We start from the raw sequence: 21,805 nt of genomic DNA on the forward strand, positions 1-21,805 counted from the left end.
ATTTACACCTACCAAAACACTGGGTGGTGGGACCAGTTTAGGTAAGCATGATTGCGACTCTGACAGGTGTATACACTGAGGAGGTATATCATGCTGTGTGACATAGTATTACCTTAGTAGTATATTAACCTTTTCTGCAGCACTCTGTTTTGTGTGTACCTCATGTCCCCATACACTACTAGCACTCAGTGCATGGATTCCATAACTGTTGTACTGCTATGCATTATGTGTTTTTGTGTCATTTGTATCTCTTAATTTCCTAGCTCAAGAATTCTGAACAAAGTCAAAAATAATGGTGAGACAAAGGTCCAAAATCAGAGACAATTTTTAAATATTACTCCAATTTATTTAAAAAGCTAATAGAAAAGTATTTGCGTCAACATGCATTTTCTGAACAATAAGATGTATGAAACTCTAATGTTTGGCATCATTGATTAATTGTAATTTTCCATGATTACCAGTCAATGAAAAAAAATATGAGGGTCAGGGTAAAAACATGACATGAATTCAGTGATATTCTGCAAAATCAGGGACAGTGGAGCGTTATGACCTCATTATATTGTATCTTTGTATTTTTTTTTTGTATCTAATTGGTGAATTTAAAATCATGTCATGCAATTCATTAGCTTACATACATTAAGGTACTCCTGTGTTGCTTTCTTTACATCTTTGGTTTGATTCTCACATCATTCTGTACTGTTGCCTGGACTTACGTTTCATCTTTATTGTTTATAGTAAACACTGTATTTAATAGTGTATATAGTAAGCACTGTATTTGACAGTGTGTATAGTAAACACTGTAGTTAATAGTGTATATAGTTAACACTGTATTTGATAGTGTATATAGTAAGCACTGTATTTAATAGTGTATATAGCAAATACTGTATTTAATAGTGTATATAGTAAACACTGTATTTAATAGCATATATAGTAACTACTGTATTTAATAGTGTATATAGTAAACACTGTATTTGATAGTGTATAAACACTGTATTTGATAGTGTATATAGCTTGCAGTTTTTCTGTTATAGCTCTTCCTCAACCACATACAATCATCTTTTCAGATTCAAAATTAGCTCCTATCAATTATTAACGTTTTGAATTTACTCTTTTTTTCTCTACTGGTTATTTACTTGTAATTTGAGATTATGAGTCTGCTTGGCCTCTTTGGAAGGTGGTATATTTTCAAGTGACACTCTCCTAGTGCATAGAAGGAATTCAAGCTGGAGAGGGTCTTCTACCTCATGTGTCAAACTCAACCACTCTCTTAACATGTGCCAAGCACTGTTTAGCAGTACCTTGTCATTTTGTGTTGTTATCCTTAGTTAATAGTCCTAAAGCCTGAGGGTAGTGACTCTGGTGCCAGTGAAATATGAAGGGACAGCATACAACAGTTAGGTGTACTAGGGTGCTTGCATTCTTAAAAAGGCACAAAACTTGGATTAGTGGGCCCAAAGTGGCACATTTGGAACCTTCAATGATTAACAAAAAGTGGGTAGATTGAGTGGGGCACTAATGTGCAGCTTCTTTCATGTCTGTTTAAATAAAGGAGGAATGTTGCTAGCCACAATATGAAGGGTAAGGGGCTAGTGGTACCTATCATCATTACATTTGGAAAGTTGGCATTTATCATTTCAAAAGGTCCAGATCAGGAATTTCACTCATTATTTTATGGTACTAGATTCTATATTACATGTCTGTAGATAGACTTTAGTGTACTGCTACTACATCCCCCAGTTGCTATCAAACTATTGAACTATTCAGTCACCAGATGTGGCTATAATTTGCTGGGCACCACACATTCCTGAATTTCATCCCACCTGTTCAAAACCATTGCTTGGAGTAGCACTTTCTTATGTCTGGTCTAAAAATTGCTCTTTCCTAGTTGCCGGTTATGTCCTTTCTACCTTCCCCGTTTTCCTGTCTCCTTTTTTTGCCATGAGAAATGCCAGAAACAGCATTGCAGTATCTCTATTGTTGCCTAATTTCCATATACTTTCAAATCATTGTAGCTCAGAACGGCCTAACATCCTTTTAATTCTCATTTTACTCCTTTGATGTTTTAGTGAGCTTCCTCATGCAGCCTTGATCAGAATAAATTATGCTTACCTATTCAGTCACCAGATAATAGGACTCCAGTGCCAGTGTAGTAAATGTCACATAAATAGTTAAAAGTAACTCATACATGAAATCTATTCCATTTTTATCTTCAGCCCAGCATTGTACTAGACTTGATTGGTGCTTTGCTCCTGGTAATTCATTTTCACTTTGATTATTTACAAATATTTTTTCCTGGATACTTGTTTGGCATTTACCCCTTTCTGTCTTGAAACATACACTCTGGATCATTGCTTCCATTAAGAAGCATACAATATAGGGAAATATTGCCAGCCCAGCTATCTGGAATTTTGTAAATAATTCTATGTTATTTGTGAATATACTGATATTATTTATACAAAACTGTATGTTACGTACTGAGCTAAGATGTATCCACAGTGTACCCTGCTGGAACATAGAAGATTAACATGCAAAACTTAAGAATAGTTGAGGTTAAGTTACTTTATAGCTGGGCCATAAACAAAAGATGTTATCTCTCAGTTTCAGTTCAGTAGCAGACACAATGTCTAGAGCTAGAAGTTTTTGAATTGTCTTGAAAGAGAAATAATTACTAGGTTTCACACGTAAAAGCATTTTATTGTTTTACGACTTCCAAGATCTGCAAACATCTGAGAGATATGTATTTTTAAAACGGAGATGTTAAATTCTGTTAGTTTCTGTTTTAACCTGGGAACTAAAGTCAGGTGACAAAAAAGTGATGTCATCCAAGCTAACCCAGCAGTAAAATGTGATATTAATTTAAGAACTCTCTCAGAGAGAGACTGTGCATTTTGTATTTTGCCTTGGACCTAGCAAGAATATCCACTGATAATCACTATCTGCACTTGCTTTGCTGTAAGTAAGATTTAGGACATAGTATCTGTTTTAGATATAGATGGGAATATAATAAAGATTAGTTTAGATGTTTTCTTTATTTATTTATTTCAGACTGTCCTGCAATGTTGTTTTAAAATATTTCCTGCGATTTTGAACTCTGAAGTTACTGTGTTGATTGACTTAGTACTGTCTTGTTCTTTTATTATTTATTATTAAATATGTTTAAAAGAGGCTGCAGTGGTGCAGCTGTTAGCATTATCTTTGAAGGTTGGGAGCTGGACTGGCAACTTGACACTGTAAAAATACACTGCCAATCATAAGCAGACTGGTGATCTGCTGTGGCGACCCCTAAACAGGAAAAGCCGAAAGACATTACTTTAGTATTAAATATATTTAAACCTATCTTTGTGGCTATTTGTGAGTTATATTTAAGCTCTTAGAATACTTGCATATGTATTTGTCGACCCTGTACATGCCACTCCTAAATAGCCTTGCAAGTCTTGGTCAGACTACCATTTGGATTAATAGTAACATTACACAGTAGGATAGGACACCCTTTGTATGGACCTAATAGTAGCTGATAAGTAGGGGTTGGTGTCAGTGGAAACTACCTTAGAGTCTGCATAGAAAGGGGCATAGCTAGTAAACGTGTGCCAGTCTTCTCCAGGTGTGTGTGCATGTGTGTGTGTGTGTGTGTGTGTGTGTGTGTGTGTGTGTGTGTGTGTGTGTGTGTGTGTGTGTGTGTGTGTGCATGTGTGTGTGTGTGTATGTGTGTGTGTTTGTATATAAATCAAATATCAAAGTGTGTGTCTGTCAGCTACTTAGGCAGGGACACACAGCACTGGTTGGACAGACAGGGCACTGGAGGTCTTGGCTTGATCCCTCAGCTGAGATCTTAACCCTATAGCTGTGACAGTGGGGAGACTTATTGGGGATCTGGAGAAAGAGGGAGAAACCAGCCCCAGACTGACTGTGATCTCTGTGTGCTTTTAAAGGAAATTGCCAGTGGTGAGCAATAAAGCTCCTTGATTTCTGGGCCAGTGCAGGGGCATCACATATTAATTTATGGACAGTGGTGAGATATCTATATCACATATTAATTGGTTTTCAGTGGTGAGATAGCCACATCACTTACTAATTGGCTTGTTGTGGTCTGGAAATTGAATTCCTTTAGCTTGTGTACAGTGGTCACTGAAGGTGTTTGAACTCTCAGTTAACCACACAGTGAACATTCAGAGTTTTACATCACAATTGTTTTATTTTTTTTTTTTTGTTGGCTTAGTTAGTCAGGGAGAGCAGGCAAGCATGTCAGCAGAGGAGTATGACAAGCTGACAAAGAGGCAGTTGGGTGAGATGTGCCAGACTAACGGACAGGTGCATGTCAACCTGACTAATGCACAAATGATTTTAGCTTTGGGCACATCTGCATTGCAGACCAGTGATCAGGAGGACAACCAGGCTGGCCTTGGAGACGTGCAACTCTCTGAAACTGGACATCTCAACCTTTCCATAGAGGACTTAAAAATCCATCTGGAATTAAAGACACTTGAGCTGGAGGCCATGCATTTGGAAATAGAAGCAACAGAAAGACTGAGATGACTAGAGCCTGAGGAAAATGAGAAACTGTGATGTCTAGAGGTGGAGGAGAAGGAGAGGCAAAGGCAACATGAAAAGGAGATGCTGACTCTTTGCTAGAGCCATGGAGTTAATGGGGAAGGGGGTAAACAAACCCCAGAAACAACAAAGGTCAGTACATTTCTTCCACAATTTACAGTGGGAGATAACTTTGATAGCTTCATTCATATGTTTGAGAGGGTATGTAAACAGTATAATGCTGGCCTAGTGCTCTGGGTATGGTTTTTGACCCCCTTACTCCATGGTAAAGCTGTAACTGCTATTTTTAAATTGTCTGATACTGATTGATTAAATTATAATATTGTAAAGAACTGTCTTTTAGAATGCTTTAAGTTAATACCTGAAGCTTATAGGAAAAGGTTTTATGAGCATAGACAGAAGGCAGATGAAAGTATTTGTGAATATGTTGCTGAACTAAGTACTTATTTTCATGGGTGGGTGAGTGGATGTCAGGTCACCAATTTGAAGGTCTGGCAGATCTTTTGGTGAGGGAATCTGAGCATTCTGAGGCAATGTTACAACTGCCTCATGTACACAGACAGCTCTCTCGTCCTACCATCAAACACTAAACATGAGAGAGATGCAATTATATAGCCAAAATGGAGGTTAAGCTCTCTCAACCCAAGACTGGACCAGACAGTCAAGAGGAGAAGGGAATTACTTGCATCACACCACCAGTCTCACACAGACCTATGAAACCAGCACTGGCAAAAACACACATAAATACACAAAAACATACTCGGAGGCTCTAAATAAAAATCTACAAAAGCAACAGAGACTTCCAAAGCAGACATACAAGCAGCCTCCACCCCCCGACACAAACCATGAGACACATACTTCACAAAACCAGTGTGCCATGCAATCACAGCCCTTAAGGCAAAATAACATACCCAACACACTAGTAATAGGTGACTCTACAGTCAGGCACACTGACGTCCTACTCACTAGGCTGAACAAGGAGAAGGTCACTGTTAGCTGCCTGTTGGGTGCCAGGATCCGCCACATAACACAAGCACTCAGGGTCACTCCAGAACAAGTACAAATATGACTCTGTCATTGTCCATGTTGGTGTGAATGACCTGAGCCGTACCTCCCTGGACTACATGAAAAGAGACATGGAAGAGCTCTCTGATCATGTAGCCCAGGCCGGTATGACCCTGACCCTGAGTAGCAGCCTACCCTCACCAAGAACGATACCACGGTATAAAGAAAAAAATATCAATTTCAACAATTGGCTAAGCTTCTGGTGTCATTCAAAGAGGATCCAGTGTCTGTCAGCCTGGGATGACATGCTCGACAAGCCACGCTGCTTTGCTAGAGACGGCTTGCACCTGTCACCCTTAGGCTTTCAAATACTAGCCAAGGCTCTTGCCACCCCCATAGTGCCTTTTTTAGGCAAGGCTCAATAGACAAACCCACTGCCATAAATAGCACAAGTAACAAAAAACTGAGGATAAAGCTACTCAATGTCAGAAGTCTAAACTTCAAAATGCACGCACTCGAGGCACTCCTCAGTATGGAGAAAATTGATATATGTGCAGTAACAGAAACCTGGTTTAAGGCTCCAGGGAGCACCCCAGCACTACCAGGCTGCAACTCATACCATATATGTCGGCCACAAACCCGTCCCAAAATACAAAAGGTGGGGGCGTATCTGTATTCAAGGATACCCACACCTCTAGGTTAGTGGCACAGCACGATGCTTCAGAGATCATCCACGTGCAATTAACAATGGGCAAAACTGCAATTCAAATTGTAGCTTGCTACAGATCACCCACCATGTCCCAGGACCCCCATTCTGCATTTCTGGAAACACTGGGAAACATAAAGGGCCTACCAAACACCCTGACATCGGGTGATTTCAATTACCCAAACATTAACTGGGAGAACTACTCAGGTACTAACTCCCTTGCCCAACATTTCCTAAAATTATAAACTCAAACACCCTGGATGAACTGGTCAACACCCCCACCAGAGGTGACAACAAATTGGACCTGATCATCACCAACATGGGTGACCAGTGTTCCACACCAGAGGTCAACCCCTAGCTGGTTAGATCTGACCATAAACTAATCACTCTGGAAATCCACATTCCACCCCCACCCCTGGTCAAAGAAACCACCATGAAAAACTTTTCAAAAGCAAACTTCACATTACTTAAGACCGAGGTGGAAAGTTTCAAAGCCCCCATGTTAAAGGATAATGCTGCCTAAGCTGCAAAATCCTTTACTAATGCACTCTACGGGCACCTACAAGAATGCATGGATCATGCTATCTCAAGCAAAACCAAGACTCACTCCTCCAAGAAAAGGAAACCAGTCTGGTGGACCCCTGCCATAAACAAGCAATACAATAGAAGGAGGAAACTAGTACAGAAAAGAGTAAAATCCCAAGAAGGGAAGACATCCCTGATCAGTATCAACAAGAAATTACGATCCCTCATAAAATCATCCATGGCTAGCTTTGAAAGAAAAATTGCCAAGGACTCCAAAGATAACCACAAAGCATTCTTTAGCTATGTCAAGAATCTAAGTGGCAATTCTCAGATCTGCTCGGAGTTAGTGCAGAATGGCACAAAATACACTGAACCGACCGATATCACCAACATCCTGGCAGACAGGTTCAGTGCAAACTTCACCCCCCGTCACCCCCAAAAGGGCCCATAACCATGCTAGAAGAATGTTGTGCCCCTGAAATCACATACACTCAGGTTAAAACAGCCCTCTCTAAAGCCAAAAACACAGCATCAGTGGGACCTGACGGTGTCCCAGGCTGCATCCTACATGAGCTCAAAGATGAACTAACCTCTCACCTAAGCACACTGTTCAAACTCAGCCTTTCCACTAGCTATGTGCCCATAGAGTGGTGCACAGCAACGGTTATTCCGCTCCACAAAGGTGGAGCCACAACAGACCCCGGGAACTATTGCCCTATAAGCCTGACTAGCTTGGTCTGCAAGGCTATGGAGTGCATCAGCATGGATTTCATTAACAGAGACATTGGGAACCTCCAAACACTAGACCCTACCCAGTTTAGCTTTGTTAAGGGCAGATCATGCCTCCTAAACTTGTGGACTTCTTTGAGACAGTTACCAATGCTATAGATGAGGTAAATGTGTCCCACACAGCCTACCTAGACCTCACAAAGGCCCTCAACACCATTCCCCATTCTGGTATTATAAACAAGCTCACCAGCCAGAACATAAACCCCTACATCATGAGATGGGTTACCAACTGGCTCATGGACAGAACCCACATGGTAAGAGTAGTGGTAGCTATGTCTGACTCTAAACCAGTTGCAAGTGGCATTCCCTAGTGCTCAGTTCTAGGACCCGTCCTGTTCGGCATATACTTCTCAGAGGTACAGGCAAGGACAAGAGGACTATGGTTGACCAAGTCTGCAGACAACTGCAAACTAGGGGCTATAATTGACTTTCCAGCTGACACAGACATCCTCCAAAAGGGTCTCACTGAGACAGAAACCTGGTGTCAAAACCATGGCCTCAAGCTAAATGCCAAAAAGTGCATAGTCATCCCCTTTGGAAAAAACAAAGTACCCACAAACTACCACATAGATGGTAGCCCCCTAAATACGGAAGACATAATAAGGGATCTCAGGACCCAAGTAGATAGTAATCTCTCCTTTGACAATTACATAGATTCATAGGTTCATAGGTTGGTACTAGGCTATTGGCCCTAGGGCCTATACAAACCTAGCCATAACAATTCCCTGGCTATTTCTTCCCACATTATTTACTTCCCTGGACCCCTGTCTAGCAGGGTGACTGACGTGACCCTGGGGTGAATATCCTTTCTCCCATCCAATCATCAGGGTTCCTTTTGAAGAGGGCCAAAGAGGCCCTGTTTGACATGTATGGGCAGTCTATTCTGGAGTCTGGGGAGTCTCTGGGTCAGGAACCCATCCCTCCAGCATGTTTTGTTTATTTTGATGACAAGGTTTAGATCACTGGAGCGTGTGGCTCTGAGGGATTGGGATTTCTTTAAGTGTAGCATGTCCAACAGCTCTGGGTTTGACATGGCCTTGTATGTTAAGCAGAGACTGCCTCAGAGTAGACGATATGCGACAGAGTATAGTTGGAGTTTTTTAAGGCGGTCAGCACAGGGCATCTGCTTTAGGCCTGTGATTCTTTTAGTGAGGTATTTCTACGGCCTTTCCAGTTGTTGCAGAAGTCTTGAGAGGTACATACCAAATGGGGCATTGTATTCTATAATGAGTCTAATGAGGGTTGAGTACAGTGGGACAATGACCTCCTTTTTTCTGGATGAAAAGCCCTTAGTGATGAGGTGTGCCACATAGAAGGATTTCCTGTCTGTTGTGGCGATGTGGTTATTGAAGGTGAGACCACTGTCCACCTGTGTCGCTACGTCTCTTATCACACTTTCAGTGTTTAGTGTACTGCCACCTATGTGGTAATTCATGGATACATGTTTTTTCCCAAAGGGGATAACTAAACATTTCTTGGCATTGAGCTTGAGCCCATAGCTCTGGCACCAAGCATCTGTTTCTCTAAGGCCCTTTTGTAGAGTATCGATATCATTTGGGGATTCAATAATGGCTCCCACTTTGCAGTAATCTGCGAGCTTTGTTAGCCAGAGTCCCTTAGTGTTGGCCTGTACTTCAGAGATGTAGATGCCAAACAAGAGAAGTCCCAGGACTGAACCCTGAGGTACTCCACTTGTCACTTGTCTGGAGCTGGATTTGGAGTCAGCTACTTTTACAGTGTGGGTTCTGACAGTAAGCCAGTTGGCAACCCATTGAGTGATGTAGGGATTAATGCCCAGTTTAGTAAGTTTATCTGTGATTCCAGAGTGGAGGATGGTGTCAAAGGCCTTGGCGAGGTCCAGTTAGGCTGTGTGGACTGTCTTACCCTCATCCACGGCTCTGGAGACTGATTCGAAGAAGTCAATCAGGTTCAGGAGATAAGATCAGCCCTTCACGAACCCAAACTGGGTGGGATCCAGTGTTTTAAGGTTGCCAATGTCTTTGTTTATAAGTTTCATGATAATACATTCCATGGCCTTGCAGATCAGGCTCATCAGACTGATGGGGGCGGTAGTTCCCAGGATCCAAAATGGATCCCCCTTGTGGAGTGGGATAACTGTAGCTGTGCGCCACTCAGTGGGCATGAAGCCTGTGGTGAGGGTATGATTAAATATGACACTTAGGTGAGGTGCCAGTTCATTTTGTAGTTCATGTAGTACACAGCCCGGGATGTCATCTGGTCCCATGGATGCTGTATTCTTAGCTTTGGAGAGTGCATTTTGTACCTGTGTGGCCATTATTACCAGAATTTGGCAATCTTCTGGTATTGAGATGGGCCATTTAGGGGGTGAGATGGGGGGTGAAGTTGGCACTGAATTGATCTGCCAGGATATTGGCAATATCCTTGGGAACAGTATATTTAATGCCATTCTGTTGTAGCTCAGAGCAGATCTGAGCATTGCCATTTAGATTCTTGACATAGTTATAGAATGCCTTGTGGTTGTCTTTGGAATCTTTGGCAATTTTATTTTTGTAAGTAGCTTTGAAGGATTTTATGAAGGATCTCAGCTTCTTACTGAGGCCGGTAAGGGAGTTTTTTGCATCCTGGGATTTTCCTCATTTCTGCAACAGTTTCTTCCTTTTGTTGTAAAGTTTGTTTATGGCAGGGGACCATCAGATTGGCTTCGTTTTTTCAGAGGAGATCATCTTGGTTCTATTTGGGATGGCACGATTCATGCATGAGTGGATGTGCTCGTACAGTGCCTTAGTGTAGGACTTAGCAGTCGAACTGTCAGTTCCCGTCTGCATGGGTGCCATGAAGTTTGTAACTTCTGACTTGAGTAGCATGAAGTTGGCTTTGGAGAAGTTTTTTATAGAGGTTTTCTTACGGGGGGGGGGTGAGGGTGGGATGTGGATGTTAAGGGTGATTAGCTTATGGTCTGACCTGACCAACGAGTGGGTTACCATATGTGTGGAGCATCGATTTCCCATGTTGGTAATGACCAGGTCTAGGATATTGGAGCCCCTGGTGGGACTATTGATCCAGGGCATTGGAATTTATGAATTCCAAGAACCGTTGGGCAAAGGTGTTGGTTGGCACATTGGCAAAGTGGTTAGAAAATCCTTCTATGTGGCCAACCTGATCACAAAAGGGTTTGCATCTAGATCAAAAGGTCATTGTGCCCCTCTATGCATCACTCATCAGACCCATCATAGAGTTCAACGCCCCATTTTGGATGCACCTTACAAGACACCTGCAACAGCTGGAAAGACCACAGAAGTGAATACCAAAAGCTGCAGATGAATAGTGAATGAAACCACAGTTAATTGAGAAAAAACACCTTTATAGATAACAGCAAACAGCAAAGCTTTCGGGTTGCTCTGATATTATGAGCATTGAGAGTAATGTGTTTAAACACCCGACAACTGGTAAAATTTATAAATTTGATCTTTTAGCAACTTGTATTACTACTAATGTGATTTATTTGGCAACCTGTGTTCTATGTTCCATCTTTTATGTGGGGAAAACGACCAGGAAGCTGAAGGAACTCATTATTGAACATAAATTTGAGGTTAGAAGAACAAATGATAAGAATGCTTTATTCAAACACATAAGTTTATGTGGTTCTGACCATAGGTTTAGATTCAGAGTTATAGATATAGTACATACAACTTAAAGGGGTGGGGATAGCAACAATTTGCTTGAGATTAAGGAATATGAATGGATACTTAGATTAGCTGCCGATCACCTCCCAGGACTAAATTCTATAGTTACACTGAAACCCATTCTTACTAAACTGCAACAAACCAGATTGTATTGTTAGATTTTTATGATGTACTTTCTTGATGCATTTCTTGATTGTTATATATATGTATTAGTATTTGATGATGATTTAAAATACTGTTTTATGCGTATTTTATATGCTTTTAATTTTATGTATATTGTCACATGATTTTTTGGGCTGCATGTCATGTGATATTTTGGCTTGTATTTAAACCTAATTGGTTTTATTTTTTGTAATAGTATTGAGAAAGGGTTCTACCCGAAAGCTTTGCTGTTTGTTGTTATCTATAAAGGTGTTTTTTCTCAGCGAACTGTGGTTTCAAAGACCACAGAAGTACCTCACCAAGAGGATCACTGGCCTCAAACAGATGCCCTATGCAGCTTGACTGAAGAAACTCCAGCTGTACTTGATTACATACCGCCTACTCAGAGGTGATCTCTGCCTGACATACAAGGTCATGTCCAACCCAGACTTGATGGACATGCTCCACCTAAAAAAAACCTTATCCCCTCAAGCCACATGCTCTAGGGATCTAAACCTCACCACAACAAAAAATAGGACATGCTGTTGGGATAGATTCCGGTCCCAGATACTTCCCATGCTCTGGAACAAGATGCCAATCTACATTAGGCAGAGCTCCTCACTAACACTCTTCAAGAGAAACCTTTACGTGTGGATGAGAAACAGAAAGTGTACCCCAGGGATCACTTCAATGGCTCTGCTGGACAGAGGCACAGGGAACTAATCTAAGGGGGTGGCGAAACCCAATACATTCTGGCTAGGCTTATAAATGCCTTCGGCCAGATAGCCTAGTACCTATCTATGACCCTATGAACCTATCAACAAGCCCTTAGCACTTTGCCTGAGGACATGAGAATCTGGTTAGGTGATAGACAATGCAATACTACAGATGAGCTGGGAAAGAAGGGATATCACTGCACAGGAAAGGTATACTCAGTGCTGCTCATGGGTCTAAGAGAGCCCATGGTGCGCAGCCCAGACTGCCCCAACAGAGTCCACCAGTAGCAGGGGAAGCCACTAGTCCAGGTACACATCCAGGACCAAGGGTTAAATGTTGTAAATGCTACTAATGGGGGCATGTACCATATAGATGTCCACAGAGGCAAGGTGGGGAACAAAAGGTGGCAGAGCCAGTAAGTGGGAATGACAAAATGCCAGCAGTAAGCTGTCTCGAGACAACAAGGGTACCAAACTACCACAAGAGGTTATATCCTATCTTAGTGGATGGAAAGAGGCCACTTCTTAAAGATACACAGTCTCTGACCTAACCATTGTGAAGTCTGCAATAGTTACAGAAGAGCACTACTTGCTTGTCAGTCTACTCCAGTCAGAGCTTTAGGAGTGACCCCATTCCAAATACCTTTGGCTAGAGTTCACCTTGACTGGAAGGGTGGAAAAGGAAGCCAGCAAGTAGGTGTGTTTGAGGCTATCCCTGCAGATGTCCTGATAAGGAATGGTTTTATTAATGCAGTATTGTGTGTTCATGCAATTACATTCAGTCAGGCTTGGAGACAAGCATGTGGGTCTGGTAGCCTGGGGAGACCCAGACAGACCACACACTTGCAGCCAAGACTTGTGAGATGTTTACTTCAGGGAGGAAGCTACACTGTAGCAGCGAGACTGAATGTGAGCCACAGCTGCTGGTGGGTACTGATGTTCCCTCAGACAGAGTGACTGCAAGGGCAGAGGTGAGCAGTAGTACCCAGGCTGATGGTGAGACACTGCTGTCACTGGATACCAGACTTTTTGTGGAAGGGGAGCTAGGAAGGGTTACAAAGAGAGAGTTGAGACAGGCTCAGCTCTCAGACCCTACATTACAAGGTCTGAGGGAGGTAGCTAGTGAGGCACCTGATTCTCAAGGGAAGAGGAAATCTGTAAACTGGGACAAAGGGTTAGTGTATAGAGAGTGGACCCCTAAGGAAGGGCTAGATGGTGAGAGAATACAGCAGTTGGTAGTGCCCAGAGTTTGCCATCTGACACTTCAAGCCATAGCCCATGATATTCTCTTTGCAGGTCATATAGCCACAAAATATACAAAGAGACATATTGTGCAGAACTTTTATTGGCCTGGGATTTCCAGAGATGTAACAGGGTACTGCAGGACCTGTGAGCAGTGCCAAAAGGAGACAAGGTGAAACCTCCTTTGGTGATTGTGGAGCCATTTCTGATGGTAGCTATGGATACTATGGGGTCTCTGAGTACCCCAAGTTCCATAGTGAAAAAGTATATCCTAGTGGTAGTAGATTATGCTACCAGATACCCTGATGTAGTGGCTCTATCTTCCATTGAGGCAGAAAAGGTGGAAATGCTTTGTTAAAAATTTTCAGCAGGGTAGGTTTTCCGAAAGAAATACTGACTGACAGAGGTGCCAATTACATGTCAAACCTGCTGGCTGGTCTGTGGAACCTCTGCAGAGTGAAGCACCTAAAGACCACCCCTACCATCCCCAGACTAATGGTCTTGTTGAGAGGTTAAACTCTACACTCAAGTCCATGCTACGGTCATTTGCAGACCAGTTTAAGAAGGAGTGGGACAAATATTTGCCCCGGCTGTTGTTTGCCTACAGAGATGTGCCCCAGGAATCCACAGGGTTTTTACCTTTTGAGTTGCTGTATGGGTATAGGGTGAGGGACCTCTAGATTTGATTTGAGATGAGTGGGAGGGTGAGTGCGAATTCCACAAGGTGCCTGTTACGGGATATGTCCTAAACCTCAGGACAAGGCTCAGGGAACTCATGGGATTTGCCCAGGTGAACCTGGCTGAAGCCCAACAGCAGAAAAAGGTCAGGTATGACAGGAATGCCCGAGTTAGAGAGTATGCTGTAGGGCATCATTTAATGGTTCTCCTTCCTGTCAGACACAACAAGTTGCAGGCAGATTCAGAGGGACCCTAAAAGGTATTAAGGAAGGTCAGTGATGTTAACTACATGGTAGAACTACTAGGCAGGAGGCAGGGGCACAAATTGTACCACGTTAACATGATGAAACCTTACCATGATAGGGAGACCCTTGTGCTGAGTATTTGCAGTGGATGGCAGAAGGAGTCAGAGCGGGATCTGGTGACTGATCTCCTCAGTAAGACTCGAACTGACACCTCAGTGGTAGGGGTAGCAATGTCCCAGCAGTTATCCCCTACCCAGGTTTGAGAAATCCGAGCAGTGTTACAGGGGTTTGAGGACATGTTTACTAGGAAACCAGGGTGCACCCACCTGGTCCAGCACCATGTGGATACAGGACCCCAAAGGCCTATTAGGCAGGCCCCTTATAGGGTGCCTGAGAGAGTTAAACAGTCTCTGAGGGAGGAGATACAGGAAATGTTGGAACTAGGGGTAATTCAGGAGTCCAGCTGTTCCTGGCCCTCCCCAGTGGTGCTGGTACCAAAGAAGGATGGCAGCACCAGGTACTGTGTGGACTACAGGAAATTAAATAGTCACACAGAGTCAGATGCTTACTCCATGCCTAGGACAGATGAAGCCCTGGAGCAGCTGGGTGGGGCTAAGCATCTTACCACTACTGATATTACCAAGGGTTACTGGCAGGTGCCCTTGACTTTCAGTGCTAGAGAGAGGTCAGCCTTTGTGGCTCCTTTTGGCTTGTATGAGTTCACAAAGATGCCCTTTGGGATGAAAAATGCCTCAGCAGCTTTCAGAGGCTGGTAGATCATATCCTAGCAGGAGCAGGAGATTTTGCCCTTGGTTACCTAGATGATATTGCCATATACAGCCATTCCTGGCAAGAACACCTTCAGCATGTCAGGGATGTGCTGGGCATAATACAGAGGGCAGGTTTGACCATTAAGCTCAGCAAATGTCAGGTGGGAATGGCAGAGGTCTCCAAATTGGGACATAGAGTAGGGAGTGGTAAGATCAGGCCAGAACCTGCCAAAGTGGAAGCCATTCAGGCATGGGTTGCCCTGTTATCAAAATGCAGGTGAGGGCATTATTAGGAACAGCAGGGTACTACAGAAAGTTTGTCCAAAACTATAGTGCCGTAGCTGCTCCCCTCATAGACCTAAAAACAGGCCAGATAAGGTAGTGTAGGCCCAAGTATGTGAGCAGACATTCCAGAATCTTAAACGAGCTTTGAGAGGACACTCTGTGTTAGCCAGTTCAGATTACAGCAAATAAATTGTTATGCAGGTGGATGCTTCAAACCATGGGGTGGGTACTGTACTTAGCCAGGTTTCCTGAGAGAGAGAGAAGAGCACCCAGTGGTATATCTTAGTCATTGGCTCCACCCCAGAGAAGAATGCTATGCAGCTGTAGAAAAGGAATGCCTAGTGATCATGTGGACACTGCAGAAACTTCAGCCTTATCTGTATGGAAGGAAATTCACTGTAGTTACAGGCCACAATCCCTTTACATGGCTGTATTGAGCCAGCCAGCAAAATGCCAAGCTACTAAGGTGGAGCCTAGGGTTGCAAGCATATATGACATTGCATCATTGCAGTGGGATTAGCAATGCCAACACAGATGGGCTGTCAAGACAGGGAATGGGGTAAGGTATTCCCAGATAGGATCAACCCTCTCAAGCAACATTTTTCAAGGGTCACTTGAAAAACTAGCTTGAATATTCTGGGGGTGATATAGGGAAATATTGCCAACCCAGGTATCTGGAATTTTGTAAATAATTCTATGTCATTTGTGAATATTGATATGATTTATACAGAACTGTATGTTATGTACTGATCTAAGATGTATCCACAGTGTACCCTGGTGGAATATAGAAGATTAACCTGCAAAATGTAAGAATATTTGAGGGTAAGTTACTTTATAGCTGGGCCATAAACAAAAGATGTTAGCTCTCAGTTTCACTTCAGTAGCAGACACAATGTCTAGAGCTAGAAGTTTCTGTATTGTCTTGAAAGAGAAATAATTACTAGGTTTCAAATGTAAGAGCGTTGTATTGTTTTACGACTTCCAAGATCTGCAAACATCTGAGAGATATGTATTTTTAACACAGCGATGTTAAATTCTGTTAGTTTCTGTTTTACCCTGGGAATTGAAGTCAAGTGACAAAAGATAATGTCATCCAAGCTAACCCAGAAGTAAAATGTGATATTAATTTAAGAACTTTCACAGAGAGACTGTGTAATTTGTATTTTGCCTTTAATAGCAAGAACATCCACTCATCATCATCATCTGCACTTGCCTTGCTGTAAGTATCTCTTTTAGATATAGACAGGAACAAGTAAAGGTAAGTTTAGATGTTTTCTGTATTTATTTGAGACTGTCCTGCAATGTTGTTTTGAAATATTTTCTGTGACTTTGAACTTTGAAGTTACTGTGTTGATTGACTGAGTATTGTCTTGTTCTTTTATTATTTATTATTAAATAGATTTAAACCTATCTTTGTGGCTGATAGTTGAGAGACATATTTAAGCTCTTAGAGCACTTGCATATGTATTTGTTGACACTGTACAGGCCACTCCTAAATAGCCTTGCAAGTCTTGGTCAGACTACCATTTGGATTAATAGTAACATTACACAGTAGGATTGGGCACCCTTTGTAAGGGCCTTATAGTAGCTGATAAGTAGAGGTTGGTGGCAGTGGAAACTACCTTATAGTCTGGTCAGAGGGGGACATAGCTAGTAAACCTGTGTCAGCCTTCCCCAGGTGAGTGTGTGTATGTATTTTTATATAAATTAAATCTCAAAGTGTGTGTGTGTGTCAGCTACTTGAGCAGGGACATGAAGCAAAGTCAAGAGAAAAACGAGTTGAATGGTAGGAGAAAGCTGAAATGAGCAAATACGAGTAACGTAATGCTAACGCAACTAAAAACTTTAATATGGTAAGCGCTTTCAGTGGTAATAATATTCCACCTTCTTCAGACCCAGAACAACATAACAATAATACTTATATAGCTTGTAGTTAATTTTCAATTAGTCATTCAATCAACTAATAAAAATAAAACTATATAAAAATACAATATTTAAACAGTATAAAACCTGCTCTAAAAAGTTACAATGTTAAATACGTAATAGTCAATTTATAAATAACATTAAATATATATGTATAACATATATAAATATTATACTACAAAATAACATTTTAAAAGCTACTAGGGCTAAACTGAAAATGTATAATATATGATAATGACATAAGTTTACTGTAAGAACTAGGATATTTAGCTAAGTAAAGTCACATAAAAAATATAGTAATATGTAAAACATATATATTAAATAATTGCATGCTGGTTAGAGACTAAAGTCTGATCATAATAATACTGAATATATGACCAAAAACAGAGTCCATTTTTTTATATATATATATATATATATGAAACTATGTAAATATTACTATGTTTCAAACTTAATCAACGAAGAAGTACAATATCAAATTCGAAACCTTTTATGCAAAATTGATATGTTATCTATTTAAAGCTCTTAATTTTAACACGCTTTTAATAGACACAAATTCATTTAAACCAGGGAAAATGTATGCAGCCTTTTTGATTTGCCAATACAACTCATTTTGTTCTAATAAAAGTTGCCAAGGCCCCCCTCTCGGGTCCAAAAGTGTTTGGTGTACAACCAAAAATAAAAACTCATGTGTTGGAAATTGTAAAATATGCCAAGCAAGAGCATTGTTAACAATTCCTTTACTAACAGCATAACAATGCTCGTATATTCTTTGTTTTAGTTTCCGCTCGGTCTTACCTATATAAAATGAGGGACAAACCTGACAGCAAGCTGCATATACTACAGCTTTGGACTCACAATTAAAGGAGCCATTTATTGTGTACTGTTTGTTATTAATATTGATGTCAGTAGTCACTTGAATGTATTTACACTGTGTGCAATGCCCACATTTATGCATACCTTTATGTACCCGCTTGTTCGTACCTAAATGCTCATTCTTATGCCTTTCCAACAAGTTTTTAAGATTAAAACCCCTTCTAAAAGTAAAGCAGGGTCTGATACCTAGCTTAGTGCAAATGGATGGTTCTTCCAAAATTAATGCCCAATTCTTTATAAAAATCTCTTTAACTCTTGCCATGTCAGCTGAAAAAGTAGATAGGAGACTAAGATGTAATGACATGACACCGTCATCGTTTTTGTCATGCTGTCGTGTAATTAAATTAGTGTTGGTAGTAATGCCATCCTTGTGTACTCTGCTAGTTAAAATAGGTTTAAACTAACCTGTTGATCTCTTATCTTTAACTTCTGTAAGTGTTTCTAGAAATAGTTTGATAGGATACCCCCTACTTATGAACATGGACTTCATCTTGTTGCATTCCAAGTCAAAGTCAACATCTTCAGCAATCATCCGTGCAGCTCTCACAAACTGGCCTTTAACAATTGCCTTTTTCTGGTGATATGGATGTTCACTAGTGTAGTGCAGGAAGGCATTAGAGTAGGTAGGTTTCCTATAAATGGTGACTTTATACTGCTTGTTATAGCTGTCATTAGTCAATTGTACATCAAGATATGTTATACTATCTACCCCTACTTGATAAGTGAATTCAAGAAAATTGGTTTTGTTGGTAATATGTTGTATGAATCCTTCAATCCGTTGGATATCACCTTGCCATACCAGACACATGTCGTCTTGGTATCTGGTGTACCATAGTACATTTTCCTGAAAAACACTATCAGGGAACAAAAAATTATGTTCCCAATATGCCATGACACTGTTGGTAAAACTGGCACCACATGGGGACCCCATGGCTACCCCTTTATTTTGTAAAAATATATTCTTATCAAACATAATATAGTTATTAGAAAGAATCAGATCCAAAAGTGTTTCAACCAGACGTATTTTATCATGCTCTACATTCTTGTACAACATAAATTCTCTCACCCATTCTATACCCAATTGGTGGGGGATAACTGTGTATAGATCTTTTACATCGATAGTAACAAAAATATTGTTGTCCTTATACTCCAAGTTGTTAATATTATCCAGGAAACTCCATGAATCATGACATATTTGTAATTCCTGGTTAATAAGTGGTTTAAGAATACTATCTACCAATTTAGCACAAGCAAAAGTAATCGAACCCCTACCATCAACAATGAGTCTAAAAGGGGGGGTTCCTGATATCCTTGTGTAGTTTTGAGGTCCCAAAAATAGTAGGAATTCTAGGTGGTGCCATAGACAGATACTGAAAGGTGTCTATATCAATAGACCCTTCCAGAAATAAATCATCAAGAGCAGTTCTAATGTGCCTGTATGCAGTATTAACCTGATGTAAACTAGCAGGGGTATATACCTCAGTGTCCATGTGTTCACACATCTTACTAATGTAGTTAGACTGATTCATAAACACCATGCCCCCTCCCTTGTCCGGCTTCATAACTCTAATACCACAATTGTGTATCAAATCAATGTATTGTTTGTCCTCAGAAACAATGTTAGTGTGCATTAATCTAACATGCATATCATTATCTTGATTTTTAGTAGTTTTTTTTGTTTTCTTGGTTTTTTGTGTGACATGAAGCAAAGTGTTGGACAGTAAGGGTGCTGGAGGTCTTGGCTTGGATCTTAACACTATTGCATGCGCCAGTGGGAAGTCTTATTGGGGATCAGAGAAAGAGGGAGAAACCAACCCCAGACTGACTGTAATTTATGTCTCCTCTTAAGGGAAATTGCACTTTACTGTGTGTGTTTGCCATCCTCCCAGTGTGTACATTCCCTAGCTGTTGCCAGTGGTGAGGATTGAGGCTCCTTGATTACTGAGCCAGTGCAGGAGCATCACAGAGCACATTACAACTGTTAGTGTAAAATCTGTTCTATCCACAGTCAGCACAGTTTGCCAGCCTATTCAGATCTCTTTTTAGGCTGGATCCTCAACACTAGCTATTTTTTCTTACAGTGGTGTTGCTCACAAATAATGTATTCCTATTTTACAGTTGTAGTGTTAAATCTGAAGCATTGGCATTGTTTAGATCAAGGTTCAGAACTATCCATTGCTTTATACTACTAAATTAACTTTTTTTTCCTCTTAACAACTCTCCTGTCACCATAATACTTTGTGCAGTACTTTCCATGTATTTCTGTAATTATACAGTCGCTTTACAACTGTCACCCCATTAAGCTTCCTTAGTAGTGTACCTTTCTGTAGACAATATTTTTGACTTTTCATTCATAGTCACCAAATGCCAAATCCGACACTAATATAAAAACTGCACATAGTTGCACAACCTGTTGCACCTGACCCTTTTTTAGGAGATATATTTTTCAAATGATTTTTCCATTAAATATTAAGTTAGTCAAATTGTAATTGGGGTGATAATCACTAGATATCATAATCCAAGTATGTTTATGCTGGTGTGTTTGCTCTGATCTAAAACACATTTTATTGAACAAAAAAAAGAACATCAACACAACTGAGGTAAAATGCATTTCATTAAAACAAGTGACTGAATTGAATTTGATAGAAAAGTGTGTCAGGCTATAGAAAATCACTGGTGTGGTTTTGGATCATAGGATTTACAATGCAAATTAGTGTTGATCAGTATTTGCACCTTGTTATCCTCACTGTCATATTGTAACTCCAACTTTAGAAATTTGTTTTGTGCACCACCAGTGATTCAGTGTGTGAGGATCTTTCTCTTTTTTCTACGCTTGTCCAACTGTGGAGTTCATATTTAAGTAAGGGGGGTGCAGAGTGCTTACTCCTCACTGCAAAAAAAAAAAAAACATGTTTTTAGAAATTTGTTTTGTGCACCACCAGTGATGCAGTGTGTGAGGATCTTTCTCTTTTTTTCTTCTTGTCCAACTGTGGAGTTCATATTTAAGTAAGGGGGGCGCAGGGTGCTTACTCCTCACTGCAAAAAAAAAAAAAAAAAACATGTTTTTAGAAATTTGTTTTGTGCACCACCAGTGATTCAGTGTGTGAGGATCTTTCTCTTTTTTTCTACGCTTGTCCAACTGTGGAGTTCATATTTAAGTAAGGGGGGCGCAGGGTGCTTACTCCTCATTGCAAAAAAAAAAACAAAAAAAAAACATGTTAGTATACATGACATTTTCTATGAAATGTGTTTCAGGTATTTTATGTTTTTGATGAAATGTGTTTTAGATCAAATAAAACATACACGGTCATGCAGGTATGTACACTATTTCTTCACTGGCACTTATCTTGTCTTTAAAATCTTCTAAAGTACTCATAAATATGCTCAGCTAAGTATGTGCAGTGTGGATAGCTACACCCACTGACTAAGTCACACCTCATTGAAATTTGGCTATAGAATATCTGCACGATTGCTTATATCCAGCTTGCTTATCACAGTGACGGATATAGATACAGTTAATCTGACAAGATTTTCTGTCTACACACCCACAAGGAAACAAAGGGTGTCACAGGAAGCTGGAATATTATAACAGGGAGACAATTCAGCATAGAGCTATAGGCAAGAGTAAAAAAATATAACACTACAGATGGATAGCAGTAAAAAGCTTGTGATAGATTAAGTCCTACTGGAA

This window comes from Protopterus annectens, chromosome 2.part0, assembly GCF_019279795.1.
Source record: "Protopterus annectens isolate FY-2018-M chromosome 2.part0, PAN1.0, whole genome shotgun sequence".
Taxonomy (NCBI): Eukaryota; Metazoa; Chordata; order Ceratodontiformes; family Protopteridae; genus Protopterus; species Protopterus annectens.